Source organism: Oryx dammah, unplaced genomic scaffold (assembly GCF_014754425.2).
Source record: "Oryx dammah isolate SB20612 unplaced genomic scaffold, SCBI_Odam_1.1 HiC_scaffold_11, whole genome shotgun sequence".
Lineage (NCBI taxonomy): Eukaryota > Metazoa > Chordata > Mammalia > Artiodactyla > Bovidae > Oryx > Oryx dammah.
Window position 1 is genome coordinate 44,093,896 of NW_024070195.1, and position 23,491 is coordinate 44,117,386.

The window sequence follows — 23,491 nt, forward strand, 5'->3', positions numbered from 1 at the left end:
CAGGGCAGGAGATGCAAGAAACATGGGTTTGGTCTCTGGGAAGGGACGATTCCTCGGAAGAGGGCATGGCAACCCACTCCAGTATTCTTGCCTGGAAAACTCCGTGGACAGAGAAGCCTGGTGGGCTGCAGTCATTAGGGTCACAAAGAGTCAGATATGACTGAAGAGACTTAGCACGCACACAGGCATAAACAAAGACTGGTGTAGAACTCGGTGACATTGAGCAACATCTCTGCGGACTTGGATCTTCCTCTGTGCCCAATTAGGGTGGCAAACGTTAGGCCCTCCACCCCCTCTACATGGTGTCTTATGGCAAGAGGTGCAAAAATTTTCATGAGATCTCAGAAGGCCTGCAATACTCAAGAAACTTGGGAGAAAAAGGGCTTGGTGGGTGACCAGAAAAGAAATCAGTATGTCTTTTAACATTGACTGAATTGGCAGTTGCGGAACCGACTCTTGAGAGAGTGCCAACATGTTGCAAAAGTTGGCAGTTAGCCCTCGAGTGAGTGAGCTAATTAATTAGGAACGATCCTCAACCTCGCTGCCTTTCACAGCCTCCCATGGGAGAAGAGACAGATCAAGAAGGTTTGGAGATCAAGAGTGCTGCAGCCTGACCTTGGTGCAGTCTGGGGGAGGTAAGAAAGGTGACTCGTGGTTTATTTCAGATCCTCCCTTTAAAAAGTGGTGTGAAAGATTTGACAAATAATTGTCACTCCCCTTTAGGAACTATTGTTTAACCATAGAAGCAAAAAGTAGGGAAAAAAAAAACTCATTTGATTTAGCAGGATTTAATTTAATTTTGTTGGAAACTGGCTCAACATCCCTGGTTGTACGAAGAGATGGTCTTGTGGGGTCAGTCTTTGTGTGGCAGGAAACCCGGGCCCTTTGGGGTTGGATGGGGTGACGCCTGTATCTGATAAGGGTGCGCAGAGGCTTCTCAGAGGGGCTTTCTCAAGTGCAGGCTTGCTCTTTGCACCAGGTTTGCTCCTGTCTGAACCCCAGCATCCCGTGTTCACGCACCTGGCAGCTGCTTCTTGCCCTTCCCAGTTGTAGGTGTGAGAGCTTGTTTGTTTAAAGCTCGAGCAACACTTCTTGGAAAAACAAAACAACATGCTCACTTGCCTGGGCATTGCATGTTCTTCCTGAATGTCGTCCTGCCCATTGGCCCAGAGGCATCCTGGGTGGGGTGAGTTTCGGGGATGGTTTGGGGAGTTTCGGGAACGGGCTCTGGGCTGGGTCTGTCGGGTGGGGGTTGCTCTTGGTTTTCATCATTCTGGAACAGCTGGGGGTCAGGGGGCATTGCTGTAGATGTAGGTTCTTAGGTTCTGGCCTCATGCTTCTCAGCCTGAGGGCAGATGCACCCGGGGACGCATTTACCCTAAACCTAACCCTGGTCCTAACACGCGCCTTAACCCGGATAGGTGGGAGGGAACCCTCGTCTGGCTTGTGTTCTCATCAGGACTCACGGAAAACCACTGGTTGGATGGGGTCCCTGCTGGATGTTGCCCCCTCCCACTGCTGGCTGCCAGCTTCATGCCCCTTCCTTCCCCAGCCCCTGCGCTGGGTTGGTGTCACCAGCAGATGAAGGTGAAGGCGGTGTGCTCAGGCCTGAACAGAAGCAGACCTTTGGATACCCAGGGCTTGTCATCTGTGAGGACTGGCCTGAGCCAGCGACCCAACCTCCTCTTCCCCATCTCTGTGTACAGTTCCATGTAGCACACAGGTGGTTAGAAGAACAACGTCAACAAAGTACAGAAGCTTTGGCCTGGTTCTTTCCCCTTAGTCATAGCTACTGGGGATAGGATCATATTGCTCTTCAAGGAGCTGGCACGGGGCGGCCAGAAAAAGCAGTGCCCAGCTGCCCTGCCTCCTGCCTGGAGGAGGTGGCCAAGCCCGTTTCTGCTCACCATCCTGTGATCCAGGACCACTACAGGATCCTCTCTCTTGGTGGTGACAAGCACCAGAGTCCCTTGGTGGCCATGTTAGAGCAGATTGCTGGCTCCCACCCCCCGAGTCTGACTCAGGAGGGTTGGATTGGGGCCCAGACTCGGCATTGCTAACACTGCCAGGCGCAGCTGTTGCTGCTCAGCGTCCACACTTAGAGAACCACTGCCCCATGCATTGGAAGGAGCAGAATAGAGTTAAGCAAAGCTGGGTTTAAAATCTAGCTACAGCACTTGGTTGGGCTTCCCTGGTGGTTCAGATGGTAAAGAATCCACCTGCCAAGGCAGAAGACCTGGGTTCTATCCCTGGGTCAGGAAGATCCCCTGGAGAAGGGAATGGCTACCCACCCCAGTATTCTTGCCTAGAGAATCCCATGGACAGGGGAGCCTGGCAAGCTCCATGGGTTTGCAAAGAGTCAGACATGACTGAGCAAGTAACACAGCACTTACTTAATTTTGAGACCTTGAGAGGATTTTCTTAATTTCTCCAAGTCTCAGTGGACTCATTTTAAAATGGGAATACCATCTTTTTTTTTTTTTTTTTAGAGGATTAGGGGGACAGAGGTGGTGCAGAGCAGGCATTCAGGAATCACCCGCTCCTTTGCTGTCCTGAAGTGTGCACGCAGCAATCCCACAGGTGGGCACAGGGCACCTGGTCTCTAGCCGAGTGCTGGGCTGGAGGCTTCTGTGAACACATCTAAGCTAATGGGAGTTGAGGCGGTGCCACCAGGATCAGAAACTCTGATCGGGAGTGCCCCAGGGGAAGCCCGGAAGTGCTCGTGGCCAGACGGGGTTACAGCAGATCAACACTTCCTGACTTGCCCGATGGCAGAAACAGCATTTTACTCATTGGTGTGTCTGTGCCTGACATTCCAGCCCCAAAATTCCAAACCTACAATCTGCTGTTACACCTCGGCTGTTGGAGGAAATCTCCCAATCGTGCTATCTCTAAACGTTTCAGGATCCGAAACCTCACTGTGTTTTCACATGGGCCAGCGCTCATTTTAGTGTCTCAAGAAGCTAAAGTCAAGTTAACTGGTCCCAAGTTTTCATTTTTCTCCATAAATCCATTATTCCCTGCAAAGACGATCCTTAAAATGGGTAACTTGTATGGAAAAAATATATCTTCATAAATATTAAGTGGTATCCTTTGTTATTATCTAAAGCAAGATTATATATAATTAATTTTAATTAAAACTGTTTCATAGACATCTGACTAGTGGTGCTAATCGTTTATCTTAGGATTTCCAATAAGTTGTACATTTTTAAGCCTTGTGTAATGTTTATTCCATCATTATCTGAATGGTGGAGTTTCTCTGAGCCAAGATTTCCTCTGAGAACAATGGCAAAGTTTTTTGGACAACATTCTTATTAAAATATTTAAGTGCAGGAGTCCTTAAACTATGGCTCACTGACTGATTTTGTAAATAAAATTTTGTTGGCGCGTGTCTGTGCTTATTTGCTTACATACAGAAACGCCCTCAAAACCTAAAATACGCTCCGGCCCCTTACAGATAAAGATTACAAGGGGGTTTCTGCTTCTATAGGGCCGATATGGCTCTCTTGCCACCAGAGGGCGCTGTGTCCTGTCTGCTTCTCACAGCCAGATCCCGTCTGGAAACCCTGGCTTCCCGCAGAGGCTGACTTCAGAGAGCTGAATACACCCTGGGCCCTGCCGCTCCACCACCGATAGTACAGCCTCCTGGCTGCTTGCTCTGTCGACATGGGGTGCTCTGGGACCACCTCCTCTCAGAATGCTGAGGTCTGGGGTGAACCCTCGGTGCCCTTTCTGGGCTCCAGGACCATCTTAGGCCTGGCTAAGCAATGTGACCTGTCATCTCCATAACTGAAATAATATCTCATCTCTTCCCAAGTGGTACAGCTGGTAAAGACTCTACCTGCCCATGCAGGAGACAGAGACGTGGGTTCGATCCTTGAGTCTCGAAGATCCCCTGGAGAAGGAACTGGCAACCCACTCCAGTTTCTCACCTGGAAGATTCCATGGATAGAAGAACCTGGTGGGCTGCAGTCTGTGGGGTCGCAGAGAGTCAGGCACCAGTGAGCATACATGAGCATACATGCACACACACACGCAGCATGCTATGTGGAAGAGCGATAGTGTCTTAAAGATTGTGCAGGCGGCATGGTAGGTTGCCTGAACGCCCGCCTCATTTTATGGAGGAAAGGCTGGCTTTCCTATATGTCTGTCTTCCTCTAGGGATGTCCCCTGGGCATCGTGCTGAACTGGCCTTCCTCCAGACCCCAGTCCCTGGCCACAACCTGCTCTCCGGGCCTCTCTCCTGACTTTGCTGCCTCAATGACCCACACTACCCTTTAAGTTCAGCTGCTTCTTATAAACTACAACATCCTAAATTAGCGATAAACTTGATCTTAAGTCCTCCCCCAATAACCACCTGTTCCCCTGTTCACTGCCAAGGTTCTTGAAAAAGAGGTCTGGTCTTGCCCTCTCCCCTTATAACCCTCCTACCCCAACCCCCCTCCACCCAGTTCTGTGGGCACTTCCTCCAGCACACCGTGGAAACTACTCTGACCCGGCCACTGGGCCTCAGTGTTGCCATATTTGACAAACATTTCCTCCAGCTTTATTGAAATATAACTGATGTATTATTTAAGTTTAAGGTGTAGCAAGAGTTGATGTGGTACATTTATATTTGCAAAATAATGACCATACCCAGTGTGCACATTTTGATTCAGCTCTTGCTTCCTTAGACCCATCTGTTGGATTTGGCTCTGTGGAGAACCCTGTCCTCCTTGGAACTTCAGTGTTTTTCCAACTTTTAAAAACTGCAACTCAACTTAAGAAGGAATCTTCTACATGGTAACCCAGTAAACAGGTACATCTACTCAGCAGAAACTGTTTCCCAGTGTATCCTTAACTGTATACAAGAACCCTAGTCCAGTTTCGTTCTTCGTCAGTGTGAATTACTTCGCAGTTGAGTCATTGATTTTATTACCCAGTGATGGATCAGATTCTATAGCTTGAAGCCCATACCTTCGCCTCCCCTGACATTCTTTTTCTCTGCTTCTCCTCACATATCTCTCACCATCCTCCTTGGTCCTTGCACTTTCTGATATTCCCGGCATCTTATCTCTTCAGCTTTCTGTTCCTTGCATATGTATTTTTCTTGGGTGGTCCTGTTTTTCCTCTTTATGCTGCAGACGCCAAAATCCATCTTCACTCCAGAGTCCTGCACTGTGCTTCTGCAGGAAATGATATTGACCCCAAGTACTGTTCCCAGAGCCCTGCCCTGGGTCAAAGTCAGAGCGGACTGGTTTCCCGGTTGAAACTCATGGACTTGAGACTGATCTGGGACACGGCTACAAGCAAAACCAAAATAAAAGCCAACTGCGTTTTTCTACTTGGATCTAAGACAGAAAGACAGGACCAGTGTTTTCCATTCTAAAGTTCATGTGTATTTCTTTCTGATGTTTGTCATTCCCTGCTCTTTGTTAGAAGTGAGTCGCTGAGCCCAGCCTGCACTCAAGGGGACTCATTTGGCTTTATCATCAGTAGAAGAGATAATAGCTCTCCTTTTCGGAATGACCTCTGTTATGTCAGGCACTATCCAGACTGCAGGACACACACTAGTTCAATATGGTTTTAAATCCCATGACACTCTGAGCTTGGTGGTCGTATCCACATCTAAAAGACTAGGACACTGAGGTGTAAATCGGATTCTGGATTTGCTCACAGTGGCAGCTCTTGTGCTTGGACCAGGCCTGTTCAACTCCTCCAGTGCTCACTTCTCAGGGCAGGCCCAGCCCTGGTGTTTGCAAAACTCTTCCAATCAAAAGGCAGTTTGGGGGTCGTGATGACAGAAAATGACAGAGAGGCACAGAAGTTATTCCAGCCCAGCTTCTGGACTGGCCCCCCTAGCCAGGTTTTCAGCAGATCAGCTGCAGCGATGACCTTTGGTGGGTGGGTGGGTGGTGGTGGGGAAGTCCAATTGAATTAAAATGGCAGAGGGTAATGAAGCCCCAGGAAGCTTCTTACACTTGACTGGCATCCATAGTTCAACTGGTACGAAGTTGTGTGTTGTTGGGGGAAGGAGGGGAGGAGGGGGAAGAGAGAAGAAGAAAGGGAGGTGTAGTGGGTGTTTGTGATGTGGGTGGGGTGTGTAAGGGGCAGGAGAGGAGACTGGGCTTGGAAACAGGACTCGTCAGGAAGGTAAAGAGGGTGATTCCAGAAGAAGAGAAAAGGCTTTTGCCTGCTTGACAGGCCTGTTGGGAAAACTTGAAATGGAAATGTAGTTTCATGGTATCTAGTGCACTTTTGGAAGAAAGGTATGATGCTCTCATAGAATAAGAATCACAGGCAGATTTTTCCCCCTATTAAAGATGCCAGAGAAAGGACTACCTGAGCTGGGCATTTGCTGTGGCGGTCCCCATTTCCCCACTACTGGACTCTCTGTTGCACTAGGCTTTATGTTTAAGCATCGTATCAAATCAGCCTCTGCCTGCCTCTCAGACTGATAGCATTTCAGCCTAAGAAATTGACGGTTTTCTACACCTATGGCTGAGATAAACTTCCCTGTTCGCTTTCTAAACACAGCCCATCTTTTGAGAATTGCACTTGTAGGCACTGTTTCTCCTCCTGTGGTTCCTTGCTACTCTGACTTCTACTGTCTGAAGTAGTTTCTTTACAATCTTTGAATGGCAAGTAGGGAAACTGTAGAAGATCATGTGAGGACTTACACAGTAAGTCCCCTACGTATGAACGAGTTTGGTTCCAAGAGTGCATTCTTAAGTCCAGTTCGTTTGTAAGTCCACCATAGTTAGCCTAGATACCCAATTAACACAATCGGCTATGTAGTACTGTACTGTAATAGGTTTATAATACTTTTCACACAAATAATACATCAAAAACAAACAAAAATAAAACATTTTTAATCTTACAGTCAGTCAGTCAGTCAGTTCAGTTGCTCAGTCATGTTCAACTCTTTGCGACCCCAAGGACTGCAGCACGCCAGGCTTCCTTGTCTTGCCACCAGTGCCTGGAATTTGCTCAAACTCATGTCCATTGAGTCAGGTTGGTGATGCCATCCAACCAGCTCATCCTCTAGTCATCCCCTTTTCCTCCTGCCTTCAGTCTTTCCCAGCATCAGGGGCTTTTCTAATGAGTCAGTTCTTCTCATCAAGTGGCCAAAGTATTGGAGTTTCAGCTTCAGCATCAGTCCTTCCAATGAATATTCAGGACTGATTTCCTTTAGGATGGACTGGTTGGATCTCCCTGCAGTCCAAGGGACTCTCAAGAGTCTTCTCCAAAACCACAGTTCAACAGCATCAATTCTTCAGTGCTCAGCTTTCTTTATAGTCCAACTCTCACATCCATACATGACTACTGGAAAAACCATGGCTTTGACTAGAAGGATCTTTGTTGGCAAAGTAATGTCTCTGCTTTTTAATACACTGTCTAGGTTTAATACACTGTCGTAGCTTTTCTTTCAAGGAGCAAGCATCTTTTAATTCATGGCTGCAGTCACCATCTGCAGTGATTTTGGAGCCCAAGAAAATAAAGTCTATCACTGTTTCCATTGTTTCCCCATCTATTTGCCATGAAGTGATGGGACTGGATTCCATGATTTTGGTTTTTTGAATGTTGAGTTTTAAGCCAGCTTTTTCACTCTCCTCTTTCACGTTCATCAAGAGGTTCTTCAGTTCCTCTTCACTGTCTACCATAAGGGTGGTGTCATTTGCATATCTGAGGTTATTGATATTTCTCCTGGCAGTCTTGATTCCAGCTGGTGTGTCATCCAGTCCAACATTTTGCATGATGTAATTTGCATATAAGTTAAATAAACAGGGGTGAGAGTATACAGCCTTGATGTATTCCTTTCCCAATTTTGAACCTGTCCATTGTTCCATGTCTAGTCCTAGCTTTTGCTTCTTGACCTGCATATAGGTTTCTCAGGAGGCAGATAAGGTGATCTGGTATTCCCATCTCTTTAAAATTTTCCACAGTTTGTTGTGATCCATATAGTCAAAGATTTTAGCGTAGTTAATAAAGTAGATGTTTTCCTTGGATTCTCTTGCTTTTTCTATGATCCAATGGATGTTGGCAATTTTATCTCTGTTCCTCTGCCTTTTCTAAATTCAGCTTGCACATCTGGAGGTTCTTGGTTCGTGTACTGTTGAAGCCTAGCTTGGATAATTTTTAGTGTTACTTTGATAGTGTGTGAGATGAATGCAATTGTGTGGTAGTTTGAACATTCTTTGTCATTGCCTTTCTTGGGATTGGAATGAAAACTGAACTTTTCCATGGCTGGGTTTTCCAAATTTGCTGCCATATTGAATGTAGCACATTAACAGAATCATCTTTTAAGATTTGAAATAGATCATCTGGAATTCCATCATCTCCAATAGCTTTGTTTGCAGTGATGCTTCCTAAGGCTCGCTTGACTTTGCATTCCAGGATGTCTGGCTCTAGGTGAATGATGACACCATCGTGGTTATCTAGGTCATTAAGATCTTTTTTTTTTTTTTGTATCATTCTGTGTATTCTTGCCACCTCTTCTTAATGTCTTCGCTTCATTTCTGTCCTTTATTGTACTCATCTTTGCATTAAATGTTCCCTTGGTATCTCTAATTTTCTCGAAGAGGTCTGAGGGGGTAACAGGTAGGAAGGGTCCCCAAGTGGAGGAAATAGACTGCAAGTAGCAGAGGTTTTTTTTCTCTTAAGCAGCAAGAGGAAGCAAACTGCAAATGGCAGACATTTTTTCCCCTTGTCTATACAAAATTTAAAGGTTTCTTTTAAATTCTGTGCTGTCATGATGACACCTGGTTCTACCTGCGCTTAACTTTTCTCAAACCTTGAGCTAACCAGTGCGTTTTTCTTATGGAAATATTTTTCTTAAGCTATGTTAATGAACTAAGTATTTGCCTTGAAATCTGCCTTTCTTTAAGATTCATACCAATTGTTTTATGACTGGGGATGACTCAACTTGTGCCAATGCTGTCCCAAAATGCATGTTGTGGGAGAGGTGCCTGATACGACTGTCCCAGTTTTGAGGTTGTATCAGAAATATAACTCCTTGCTAAAAAATAGCAAGGGGGGGCACTCTTTCTGCCCCCTATGTCGGAAGCTTTGTCTGTCCCTTTATTCTTTAATAAAACATTATTACACAAAAGCTTCAAGTGATCAAGCCTCGTCTTTGACCCCGGATTGAAATCCTCTCCCAGGGAGGTCACAAAACCTGGCCTAGCTCCCAGCTTGAAGGCATTCAGATATGTTTATCTTTCCTTTTCTCCTTTGCCTTTCACTTCTTTTCTCATCTGTTTGTAAAGCCTCCTCAGGTAACCATTTTTCCTTTTTTCATTTCTTTTTCTTGGGGATGGTTTTGATCACCACCTCCTGTACAATGTTATGAACCTCTGTCCATGGTTCTTCAGGCTCTCTGTCTATCAGATCTGATCCCTTGAATCTATGTGTCGCTTCCACTGTATAATCATAAGGGATTTGATTTAGGTCATACCTGAATGGTCTAGTGGTTTTCCCTACTTTCTTCAATTTAAGTCTGAATTTGGCAATAAGGAGTTCATTATCTGAGCCACAGTCAGCTCCCGGTCTTGTTTTTGCTGACTGTATAGAGCTTCTCCATCTTTGGTGCAAAGAATATAATCAATCTGATTTCAGTATTGACCATCTGTAGAGTCTTCTCTATAGATGTGTAGAGTCTTCTCTTGTGTTGTTGGAAGAGAGTGTTTGTTATGACCAGTGGGTTCTCTTGACAAAACTCTGTTGGCCTTTGCCCTGCTTCGTTTTGTACTCCAAGGCCAAATTTGCCTGTTATTCCAGGTATCTCTTGACCTCCAACTTTTGCATTCCAGTCCCCTATGATGAAAAATTCAGTACCTTGAAAAGTATAGTAGTGCAGTACAACAGCTGGCATCCAGGGGCTGGCATCAGGTAAGAAGAGTTACTGACAGAAGAGGGGAGAAGAGGTGGGAAGTGGAGGAGCAGAAGGATCATCAGCAATAGGAAATGGAGGGAAGCTGAAATGTCACTCACACCTGATGTTTGCTGGAACCAGATGTGCGTTCACATCTTTGAAAGTTCACACTAGAAACCACATTGCTTCTGGTTAGTTTTGCCATTGCTTTGAGTCCCCAGGTCACTGGCCCTGAGATGGAGATTTGCTGGGAAATGTTCTCTGTGGTGACCCTTGAAGGGGGTATAAGAAGCAGGACTGGGCGTCGGGGGAAGCCGAACAGCAAGGCTACTGGGGCAGAGGCTTCAGCCCATCCGGCGGGTGCCTGGGAGCCCAAATAAAGCAGAGAGGGGGCCTTTGCACCCCTGAGCAGTGGTGGATGTGGCTGCACTGCCAAGGCGAGTCAACTTAGACCAGGCAGCTACCTCCCTGGAGGTCAGCTCCTTGGCAGGAGGGGGGCCCAGGGATGAACAGCAATGGCCAACTCACTGATCAGCTGGCCAGGGAGCACCCCACTTCTGGAGGAGCATCTATGTTGCCCCCACTGCAGGTGTGGTATCCAGCCCAATGATCCTAAACATCCGGTCATTTTCTGAGTATTTGTTCAATTTCAAATTCTCTTCTGGGACTCATTTTTTAAAAATTAGTATTTGTCGTATCTCCTGAAAGAGATTCGGAAATTATTGACTTCTTAAATGAAACTGCCTCCTGAGTCCAAATGCCCTAAATTGTCTTCCAGGCTGATGTACAGAGTGAGTTTGTTTATTTTTCTTGAAGTATAGTCAGTTTATAATGTTGTGTTAATTGCTGCTGTACAGCAAAGTCATTCAGTGACACACACACACGCACTTAAAAAAAAACCACAATATTCTTTTCTGCTATGGTTCATCCATAGTTTACATGTATTTTTCTCCACCTTCATTCCATGGGAAATAGATGGGGAAACAGTAGAAACAGTGTCAGACTTAACTTTTTTGGGCTCCAAAGTCACTGCAGATGGTGACTGCAGCCATGAAATTAAAAGACGCTTACTCCTTGGAAGAAAAGTTATGACCAACCTAGAGAGCATATTGAAAAGCAGAGACATTACTTTGCCAACAAAGGTCCGTCTAGTCAAGGCTATGGTTTTTCCAGTGGTCACGTATGGGTGTGAGAGTTGGACTGTGAAGAACGCTGAGTGCTGAAGAATTGATGCTTTTGAACTGTGGTGCTGGAGAAGACTCTTGAGAGTCCCTTGGACTGCAAGGAGATCCAACCAGTCCATTCTGAAGGAGACCAACCCTGGGATTTCTTTGGAAGGAATGATGCTAAAGCTGAAGCTCTGGTACTTTGGCCACCTCATGTGAAGAGTTGACTCATTGGAAAAGACCCTGATGCTGGGAGGGATTGGGGGCAGGAGGAGAAGGGGACGACAGAAGATGAGATGGCTGGATGGCATCATGGACTTGATGGACGTGAGTTTGAGTGAACTCCAGGAGTTGGTGATGGACAGGAAGGCCTGGCATGCTGCGATTCATGGGATCGCAAAGAGTTGGACATGATTGAGCGACTGAACTGAACTGAACTGAGCACTTATTTTTTTTCTTCTTTTTTCTATGTAACATTCATTTTTCTTCTTAAAATCTAAAGCAGGAGCCAATCCTTTGGTGACCTCTCAGATAATAGATTCAACAGCATTGACCAAAGAAATGCCTGGGCAGTTTTCATGAGAAATCAGAGAAGCTACATGCACAGTAAAGATGTGGTTGTGACTGTTGGAAGAGGTGATTTCTCTCATTCTGCTTTCAGCAGTTTGCAAGTTTCCAGCCATGTCTCTAGAGACACTCAAGGTTACTCACATTCCAGCAGTGACAAACAGATACAGCAATCCTACAAGGCAAAGCTGTCCATGCAGGAAAATGTTGCTACCTTGCCACTTGGAAGCCTTCTTCTAGGTGGCAAATGGCCTCATTGGATATGAGTTTTTTAATATTTGTGCTATTTGTGAAGAAATGAAAAAAGAAAATATAAGGAGATTAAATTATTTCCAACAAAAAAAGGAAAATAAAGCAAACTCTAGTGTATGTGTGTGTGCATGTACGTGTGTGTGCTGTGGTGTGTGTTTATAATTTATCCATTGTGCGTGAAATAATTTATCCATGGCAATCGATTTCTCTGGACCCACATATTTAGAAGCTACTAGTTATTTTTAGGATGCAAGAATAAAGTTCTCTTAGTTTGACAGTACAATACAGAGAAGTTTAACATCTGAAGTGGAGTGATTGAGTCTCCACTTATTCACAGAAACACATCTTTATTTGTCAATCACTTTGCATGTATCTGCCTAATTTGGAGATGGCAAGGGCAGAACTGGCTCCAGAGATGGTGGCCCTGTCTTGGTCTGAGATCTATTACTGACTGGCTGTGTGTCCTGAGATAGGTGGCATAACTGCTCTGTGCAATTCCTCCATACAGAATCTTTGGGAAACGAGAATATTCCTCTTAAGTTTTTCAGGCTCTTGAACTGCTAGTCATTTAGAGGAGTGACATAAAAACACAGAATGCCACTGTCAGTGAGTTTTATAAAAACTTTTCAGAAAGCCACACCTGGGATGATGATGCTTAGTTTCTATCTCGGTTGTTCTCTCCTCTCTTGACACCCTCTTCCCTTCCGCTCTTTTAGAAAATGCTGTTCCCTGCAAAGAAAATAATTACTTCCTTAATATTTTGGTGAATTTCCTTCTAGGTAAATTGCAGCTATTTGTGAAGAAAAATACAAGTGTTAGAAAATAAAATATAACAACTTAGAACAAAGAAAACTCTAAATTCATGACCTGGGTGGTCTGCAGAGTTTTTTAAACTGCTACTTTAATAAGTACAAAAGTTAGAAAAATACAAAACGCAGGCCACTGTTGATTAAGAGCTAATTGTGTCCCTAATGGTAATTGGAATTTTATTTTTAAGAAACAAAAGCAACTCCTTGACAGTTTCCTAGGCTATTGCATCTATCATGAGGACAAACAGAAAGTAGCCCTAATGTGAACACAGTTATTTCTCAGAGAAACGTGTTCATAGATATTCCCATTTGCAGAAATTCCCCTGGCATCAGCAGTATTGGCTCAGATATTCCTCTTACCCATAAATATTTAAAACATAGCCTGAGATTTACAGAAGAAACAACAGTCTCTATTTTGTGTGCTTGTCCTTGGGGAGAAGCAAAGCTGATATGTGAACATTAACAGCGTAGATTCACTTTTCAAAAGTAGCTCAGCTCCAAATTCCGAGTCAGAAATAATTTTCTAGTTGAGTGGTTCTCAGCTTTTCCAAGGATTGAGAATACCCTTTTCACATCTAAAAAGAGTTGTAGACTTCCTCTTGTAAAACAAAGTGAAATTAAAGTGAAATCACACAAAATCCTGGTAGAATCATTATATTTTGATTGCTTTCAATTGAAGAAATAAAATGATATGAAAGTTACTATGAATTTGGTAATTCTTTAAGAAACTTGTGTTTCTTTTTGTCCTTTCCCTTGATTTTCTTCTGTATTCATGTTGACTTTTTAGTTACATGTATATTTTGAAATGTCACCTCAAATTCTTTGTGGGGAGAGTATAGGTGTTAAAAAAGAAAATCAGGGACTTCCCTGGTGGTCCACTGGTTAAGACTGAGCTTCCAGTGCGGGGGCACAGGTTTTTTGATTCCTGGTCATGGAGCTAGGATCCCACAGGCTGTGCGGTGTGGTCAAAAAAAAAAAAAAAAAAATCAGGAAAAAAATTTAGGAAATTTTATTGGGTAAGTTATTTTGTAAATGTAGGGACAGTTTATATTTAAAACTATTTAAAGCTGCACGTGCACAGACCTTAAGAAGTTGGGCAAGTGTACATGGTTTCCAATAAAAACTTGGCAGTCCACTGGACATCTCCCGATTTCCACTCCTTAGCAACAACCACTTCCAACCAAGTGAGATTTTTTTTTTTTTTTGGAGACTTAATCCCATATCCCTATATGGTAGATCTCTGTTATTACTTCTTTGCTACAACTTTGCTATTACTAAACTTTTATAGTTTTAGTCATAATGTATTGATTGATAGTCTGGATATTTTTCTTTTTTGCCTACTGTCCATTTTGACTTTCTGCCTTCCCCCCTCCCTCCTAATACAGTTGTACAAAAATTTTGGTTAAAAGAATATTCAGTGCTATTATTTTTTTGCTATAAAAACACTATTTGAGGGTTAGAGAGGGATTATTGGGAGTTTGGATCAGCAGATGCAACCTATTCTATATCGACTAGATAAACAACAAGGTCCTACTGTATAGCACAGGGAACACTATTTAATATCCTGGGATAGACAATAATGGAAGAGAATATGAAAAAGAATGTATATCTGTATATCATTGAATCATTTTGCTGTACAGCAGAAATTAGCATAACATTGTAAATCAGCTATATTTCAACAAAATAAACAAAAAATAAAAATGCTATTTTACAGACCAGGGAAGTGGCATACAATGGTTACTTTTTCTCTCTTGTAAAGTGCTTTATTTTCCTTGGAGTTAATAATTGTTTGCTCCATTATCTTATATGCTTGTCACCAGTTTAGTCCCACATTCTATCAGTGGCCCAAATGTAATCAGTCACATTACGTTGTCTCATCGTCTTGAAGAAATCCCTTGCTGTTTCCCAGTTTGCTCGGAAGTCCCTAATTGCTCTCCAGACCTGTTTCAGAAACATTTCTTCAGGAGCTGCCTGCACCATCTTCCTAGTGATTTTTTTTTTTTTCACTCTGATGTTGGATTACCTGTATTTTACTTCCTTTGTCTTCCTATTTCTTGGTTTATTTCCTTGTTTTGGTGGAACATATCCTTTGGACTTCCTTGGTAGCTCAGAGGTGCTTCCCTGGTAGCTCAGATGGTTAAAAATCTGCCTGCAATGCAGGAGACCTGAGTTCAATCCCTAGGTCAGGAAGATCCTCTGCAGACGGGAATGGCAACCCACTCCAGTATTCTTGCCTGGAAAATCCCGTGAACAGAGGAGCCTGGTGGGCTACAGTCCATGGGGTTGCAAAGAGTTGGACATGAGTGAGCGACTAGCACACACACACATCCTTTGGTAGTTTTCTGAGAAAAGATTTTTCAGGCTTACCATATCAGAACATATATATATATATATATATATACATACATATTTAATTTTATTGTAACTTTTAGTCAATAGTTTGAGTACATAATTCTAGTTTGAAATTATTTTCCCTTGTAATTTTGACTTATTTCCAGAGTTTTGTTAGGTTTTCCAATGCCATTCTGATTCTTGATCTTTTGCAAGAAAAAAAATGAAGCTTTCACAGTCTTCACTACCTTCCTGTTGTTCTGCAATTTCACAATGCTACAGCAGCATGTACATCTATATTTATCTATATATTAGAATTATGTGCACCTTTCAAGGTAAAAATTCAAATTCTTTGAATATGGGGAATTGAAAAAATTTACTATGTTGATTACTTACTTTTTTGTTTCTCTGTTCTCTCTTTTTGGATTTCCTATTGCTTGGATCTTTGAGCTACTGGATTTCTCCTCTATTTTTTAATTTCTATTTTCTGTATTTTTTTTACTTCCTGGAAGATTTCTTCTTCCAAGTTTTTTATTTCTGCTATTGTATTTCTGATTTCTCAGAGCTCCTTTTTTCCCCCAAGTATGTTTTTTGCAAAAAAGTAGTGCCCTGTTCTTACTTCATGAATGTAATAGGGTCTCTTATCTTTTTGAAGATATTCACAGTATTTTGTGAGGAAATTTTTTTTTTCTTCCTGCATTGCATGTATCTCCTATAAGTTACTTTTTTTCTTATTATTTGCTCGGATCTGTCTTTCATTTGAGTTTCCTCAAATGTCTGGTGATCCTTACTTGTCAGCTTACTCTTTTTAATTTTTTGTTGTGTGCCTCATGGCCTGCAGGATCTTAGTTCCCTGACCAGGGGTTTCACGGCAGTGAAAGTTGGGAGTCCCAACTGTGGACCACCAGGGAACTCCCCAGCTGTTTATTTTAAGTGGGGCATGAAGCTGTCTGGAAGCTCTGCTTGCATGAGTGGGGCCGGTTTGGCATGGTGTCTGGAACCTCTGCTTGCATGAGTGGGGCCGGTTTGGCGTGGTGTGTGGAAGCTCTGTTTGCATGAGTGGGGCTGGTTTGGCATGGTATGGCTTTGTTCTGTAAGGCAGTCTGATAATGTCAGTATCTTTAGGACTTTTCTACTGGAATGGGGTGAATTTCCAGAGTAGTTTCCTTTCATTTTCTCCCCCTAAAATGCCTCTACCCTGTTTCCAGTAATCTGGTGGGGTGATGGTGGTGTCTCAAATTCCATATGTTAGCTTTTTCCTTCATTCTACTTACTTGGTTGCATAGAATAATTTTTCTTGGGTGTTTTTAGATGTAAAGAGAAAAACAAAAAGCCTCCAAGCCCTGGGGGAATTTTTCAGAGTTTGCACTGGATGTTGAGACTGATGATGTCATACAGCAAAGGGATGTGAGAAGGCTTGTTAGTTACATAATGGGGGTTTCTGAGCTGAGTGGGCAGGCCGCTCACGCAGGTGCAGAATGGCCTGAGCTAGCAAGGGGAGGGGCCTGGCGTTTTCTTTTGTGGTCAGAGGGGTGAGCTGGGGAAAGGGCTCACGTGCAGAGAGAATGCTGTGGTTTGAATCACCCCCTTGCACAAGCAGGGAGCACCCAGGCTTTCTCAGATGCCGGGATAAGGGGAAGAGGGAGGGTGAGGTTTGAGAGGATAAAAGGAATTTTTGTGTATTGAGGTAGAGGGAAGTCATTCTGCCTTAGACATGAGTTAACTTGAATCTGATGCTAACTACAATAGCTTGTTTGTGGCATATCAAATATACATTGTACATCTGCTTTAATTATTAAAGAAAAGTAAAGAAATCCGTGTAAAAAATAAAGATGAAACGCTCCTTTTCCTGGGAACCCAGTGCCAGTCCTCTTTGGATGATAAGTCTCCCTTCGCAGGTGCCAAGGCCCTGCTGGACATGCTGTACGTGTTCAGCATCTGGTGTTGAAACCCTGAAGTGTTTCCCTGACTTGTTTAATGTTCTTTATTTGGACAAGACAGAAAACTGTGCTATAAACCCTGCTTCTCGGGAGCATTTTCTCAGAGTAATCTGGAAAGTGAGTTTCCTGGCCCTAGTCCTCAGTTTGACTCAAACTTTTTTCTATTCTTTTTTTTTTTTTCAGAGTTCATTAATTTTTATTGGAATAAGCACAGGAAAAAGCAACCTCCATTTTTTTTAATGCATATTTTACATGTTTGCAGAAGCAAAGAGTTCTACTAGGAAAAGGGGATGTGGTTGATATTGACAAACAAAAAATGATTATATATTGATGGCTACTTCAGACATATTTTAAATGGCTCTGGATATAGTCTTTCTTAATTTTCTTTTTAAAAAACTTTATTGAAGTAAAGTTGATTTACAAAATTGTATTAGTTTCAAGTGTACAGCAAAGTGAATTGGTTATATATACACACTCATATATATCTTTTCTTTTATTACTGATGGCTTATTGATTATTTTCATCGACAGAGAGCTGCCAGCAGTCAAACATTCAAGATAGAGTCAGACACTGCTATATTTAAAATGGATAACCCACAAGGTCCTATTGTAGAATTCATGGAACTCTGCTCAGTGTTATGTAGCAGCCTGGATGGGAGGGGGTTAGGGGAGAATGGATACATGTAAATATATGGCTGAGTCCCTTCACGGTTCAGCTGAAACTATCACAACATTGTTAATTGGCTATACCTCAGTACAAAATAAAAAGATCTTTTTTAAAAGATAAGTCAACCACTTTTAACACATTCAGCAAATGCTATCACCCAAATAAAATACCAACTCCTGAACAGAAAAAAAAAGAGTCGGAATCCTTACAGGAACGCTCGGGACAAAAGGCAGTACAAATGTCTTAAAGATGATGCAGAAAGTGTTACTAAGGGAGATGGCCCTGCCGAAGGCCAGGAGAGGGAGCAACTTATTTAAAAGTTCAGTTCTCTCTGTGGGGCTGACGCTGAGGCCAGGGGTTGAGTCGAGTCTGTTGTTAGGAAAACTTGTTCAAAAACCTTTTAGATAGTGATTTTTAGAGTGTGACAGACTGTTCACTAGCAACAGCAGTGTCTCCTGGGAATTAACAAATGCAAATTCCCAGGCCCCACCCTTCCTACTGAATCTGCAGCTCTGTGGGTGCGGCCGGTACCCTCTGTTTGAACAAGCCCTCCAGGTGATGCCAACACACAAGCTCCCGCCGAGGACCACAGGTGGAGCGTTTGCAAGTTAGGACAGGTCCAGGACGCCGCCGGAGAGCTAGCCGGCACAACGCTGCGAAGAGACAGGACGTGACCATTTCCACTGGCAGGTGGAAAAACAGGTCAGTGTTTCTGAGAAGGGTGAGTGGAGGGGAGGTGTTCGCAGAGGAGGGGAGCCCAGCCTCAGGGCAGAGGCGAGGCTCTGAGGGGGCGAGAGCTGGGCAGAATTTCCAGGAGGTGGGGGAGACGGGATCGCAGAGTGGTGAGGCGGTGCTCTGCTCCGGGGGTTCCGCGTGGCCGCCCCGCCCTCAGAAGACGCCGGTCACGCCGACTCGTGCGGGGCAGCGGGCACGGAAGCGGAAGATGGCCAAGGGGAATTCCCTCCCATTCCGGGTAGAGAGGGTACCTTAAAGAGGATTTTATTAAAGTATAGTTGGCATGCTAATACAATGTTGTGTTAGGTTCAGGTCCCCAGCAAAGGGTCTCGGTTACAGATGTGTTTTTTCATATACTTTTCCAGGGTAGTTTAGTCGCAGGATATTGAATACAGTTACCTGTGCTGTATGGTAGGACTCTTGTTATCCACCCGTTCGTAATAGTTTGTATCTGCTAATCCCAACCTCCCAAGCCATCCCTGCCCCCATCCTGGCGACTACAAGTCTGTTCTCTCTATATATTTGTTTCTTTTCAAAGTTGCAGTCATTTGTGCCCTACTTTAGATTTCACATATAAGTGATGTCATATGGTCTTGGACTGACTTCACTTCGTATGAAAATCTCTAGGTCCACCCATGGAGCTGCAAGTGGCATTATTTCATCATTTTTCCTGGCTGAGTAATATTCCATTGTAGATACAGGCCACATCTTCTTTATCCATTCATCTGTCTGGACATTTAGGTTGCTTCCATGACTTGGCTATCGTTAAATACTGCTGCTATGAACATGGAGGTGCATGTACCTTTTTGAATTATAGTTTTGTCTGGATGTATGCCCAGGAGTGGGATTTTAGGATTATATGGCAACTCTATTTTTAGAGGAATCTCTATACTGTTTTTCATAGTGGCTGCACCAGTTTACATTCCTACTAACAATGTAGGACCGTTCCCTTTCCTCCACAGAGATGGTACGTACTTTTTATTTTTGCTTACCAATGTGTTCCCCAGTGCATGCACTGACTGACTGACTAGATAGATGAGGTGTTTGAGTATTTTTAGAATCTATGGCAGGGGCCTGGATTAGTTAAAAACAAAATTTTTAACTAATTTGTTGCTGTAGGCATTTTATGTATTAAAAATAGAAATAAAAAATAATTGGCATGCATTTGATTTTCCTTCATAAAAATGGTATGTAAATTCCTCTAAAAGAGAATATACCTGTATCTATAAATGGAGTTTTCCTGGTGGCTCAGCTGGTAGTGAGTCCCCTTATCAGTGCAGGAGATGTGGGTTTGATCCCTGGGTTGGGAAGATACCCTGGAGAAGGAAATGGGAACCCACTGCAGTATTCTTGCCTGGAAAATTCTATGGACAGAGGAACCTGCTGGGCTACAGTCCATGGCATTGCAAAGAGTCGGACGTGACTGAGCACACACACACGTGTAGTATCTACATTTTCCTTGAAAATTGTTAAAATGAAGCCTACTCCTATAGACAGATGTCTTATAAGCTTCTATAATAGTTTCCCTCATACTTTAAAAAAGTTAAACTTTCTAATTAAGGAATACTGGAAAATAAAAATAGTGCAAAGAGCAACTGAAGTTATTCCCAGCACCACACCTAGAGGTGAACAGAATCCCATGGAGTTTTAGGGGTGAGACCCTTGTGGTTGGCACCCCCGCTTCCCTGAACCCCCTGCTCCCCAACTTCCAGCTCAGGGTCTTATTCTTTGCACACTTATTTACTGATTTAAACCAAAGCTTCAGCATCAATTGTCATCTTTTACCATTTTAAGTACTTTTCCATCATGGCCATTGTGGGAGAAAAAAAAATCAAAGCTCCTTCCTTGAAGAAGCCATGCTCTTTCTTCCAAGTGTGTCTTTTTCTTTCTTTTATCCATTAATTCTTAGTCTCTGTTAATCCCGCTCTGTGAACCCATCCATTCTTCTGCATCTGAGGCTCCTCTACCAGTTGTTTGATCTTAGCTTTCTTTTCTGGGATAATTTCACATCTTCATTCGCTTTTATGGGACTGCCTTTTACTGTTACTTCGAAGTCTTTATGTCCAGAAGGCAATTCTGATTTCCTCCTCCCGGCTCAAAAAAAAAAAAAAAAAAGAAAGTCAGCCCTTTGGATTTGCCTGTTTGTGCCAGTAGCATCATCATTCTTTTTGTCACTGATGCTGTCAACCCTCCTCTCGTCTCTGCTCTGGAACCCTGGCCAGTTGGTAGTTTTTGTATGAAAGCACCTGTGCTGACTCTTTTTTTTCCAGCCACACTGTGCAGCATGCACAGAGGCCCCAGCAGTGGAAGCGCAGAGTCTTAACCACCGGGGCACCAGGGAAGTCCCTGTGCTGGCTCTTAACCCTTTTTATTTCTCATTCTTTTGTACCTAAATCACTGCAATCGTCCCACGAGCAGCTTCCCCTCCAAGGCTCACTTCCAAGCGCTGCAGAATTAACCTTCATAAAGACAACTACTCTTGTCCACCATTCCCTTTCTCAGGAACCTCTGGGGCTTCCTGTTGTCCTAAGGATGAAATCCACCATCCTCGTCCTGGTGCCTGGCTCTCCCACAGTGAGCAATCCATCCTTCAACCTCGTCCTCCCCTATTTTCCAGTGAAAAAACATCCCTCTGACTAGGTTGTCCTGGATCCAGTCCCCTGAATCCCCACATTTCCTCTTCCAGTCTTAGTTCAGATGCTAATATTTTCTCCAGAAAACCTTTTCTGATCTACCAAGCCACAGCGATTTCCCTCTAGTTTGAACTTTGGAAGCCCTTCCTATCCCATGTATTTTGTTCCTAATTATAAAATTACAGCTTCTCTCCATGGAACTGAGTTCCTACTGTGTGCTCAGCGCTGTTCTTCTTAACGTACTTATTCATCACACAGTCAATGGAGTAACTCCAGTTATCACCTCTGTTTAACAAGTGAGGGCACAGACATGGACAGGTGAGGTCACTTACCCAAGGTCACAGGATGGTAGAACCAGGGTTTAAATCCAAACGGTGGCTCAGCGTCTGCCCTCTTATCTACTCCTCACCCCCTTTCAGTGTGTGCTGCCTTCCAACACTCTTACACACTACTCGCGTGTGCACATTTGAATACATGTTGTCCTCTGTACACGCCCTTGAAGGCAGGAACCTTAACTCACGCATGCTCCAGAAGCCCCAGCAGAAAGCTATGTGTGTCCATAAACACTGACTGCTCAAGTTAAATGGTTTATGGAGACTTTTTTCCTTCCTGAGATGATTTAGTTCGTTTTCATGAAAGGATAGTCTTAAAGTCACATTTGACCAAGTCACAACCAAAGGAGAGGTTGCCTATCTGGGGCTAAGCCAGTGTCCTGGCCTCAGTGCTCAGCTTCAGTGAAGTCTGAGTGTTTCACACATGACCCCGTGCTGAGGTCTGAAGAGTAACGAGGCTTGACGAACCTGCACGTTCTCCCTGTGATCTGCAGTGGCTGGAGAGTGAACTTGGCCAAGGCTTGCATGTCTGCAAACAAGAATGAACCAGGCTTGACTCTAGAAGTTGCAGCTGAATGGCCAGCATTGAAAATGCAGTGACTCTTTTCCACTGTTTCTGCCCCCTGCCCCCCCCCCCCCCCCCCCCCCCCCCCCCCCCCAGGGTGAGTGGTGGGAGAAAGGTTGGATACAATTTTTCTGTGTTCTCAGCCGGGCCCTGACTGACAGCCTACTTGAGAAAAATTCCGCCAGAATGCCCTGCGTACCAGGAGGAGGCAAAGAGCCAGACGGATGATGGAGATGGGTCTCAACCCACTGAATGGTGTCACACGCTTACTTAAAGCTCCATCACGAGTTGTGTCTTTTGACTGTTTTCTCTTCCTAGAATGAAATGTCTTCAGAAGCTTTTCCAGATTGCTCATGTTATTTATCAGTTTAGGTAAAATGAGTAAAGCTGTCTTTGTTAAGAGTCATTCACTTTTAAGGAGTGGATATGGACTTCAAGTTATATGCCCACTGAATGTTGAATAGCATTTTCTGGTATTTTTCAAGGACTTTATAAGTGAAAAGAATCACCTGTACTTATTTTGTGATTCTTAACCCACATAATATTTGCCTTTTGCAAAGCCCTTAGAGACACATCTATGTTTTTTTCTTTTCTTTTTTTTTGGCTGTACCATGCAGCTTGTGGGATCTTACCTCCCTGACCAGGAATTGAACCCTGGCCCTGGCAGTGAAATCGCTGAGTCTTACCCAGCAGGGGATTCCCAGAAACACGCATGCTTTTAAATAAATAAATAATTATTTATTTGGGACTTCCCTGGTGGCTCAGACAGTAAAGCGTCTGTCTACAATGTGAGAGACCTGGGTTTGATCCCTGAGTTGGGAACATTCCCTGGAGAAGGAAATGGCAACCCACTCCAGTACTCTTGCCTTGAAAATCCCATGGATGGAGGAGCTTGGTGCAGGCTACTATCCATGGGGTCACAAAGAGTTGGGCACAACTGAGCAACTTCACTTTCTTTCTTTCTTATTTATTTTGGGTTATGAACTAGGTCTGCTGGGCACAGAGTTGGGTCTGAACAAGCCTGGGCCTGGTTCCCATCCTGCAGGCATTTGCCCGCTGGCTGTGAAGGCCAGATGGGGGCCCTCTGTGAGCCCCACATTTTCCCTCAGACATCCCTGCCTTTGTTTACACTCTTCCGGACCTGGTTTGATTTCTGGGGTTGTTTCCATGTGGACCTGGAGGTAACCACTCCCACGGCTGCTGGATGAGGTTTACACACCGTGTGCCTGACTGGCCCTTTGCAAGTTTGCGCAGTGTCCAGCCTGCACAGCAGTACATGACGGCCCTGAACACTCGGTCTAGATGGTTATTGCAGACCACCAATCTAGTTTATTCTGTGTTGGCATCACTGCCTTCATACTCAGAGTTCTGGAAGAGGTTAAGTTCTTACTTCTGTCCCTGTGGACTAACCTCATAAGATACGAATGAAAGAAAAAGAAAACACCAGAAGTTTATTTTAAATACAAGACAGTAATAAACTACAGATTAGATGACCTGGAAGATGTACTGTCAAACTTCAGAGGTGAAACCGTAATAGTGGAGACATGGCCTAAGAGTCAGAATATTTAACTTCTCCTATTGGTTCAGTTTATTAATATGTTGACCTTTGAAGGGATTATTTAACTTCTTGGAGCATCTAAGA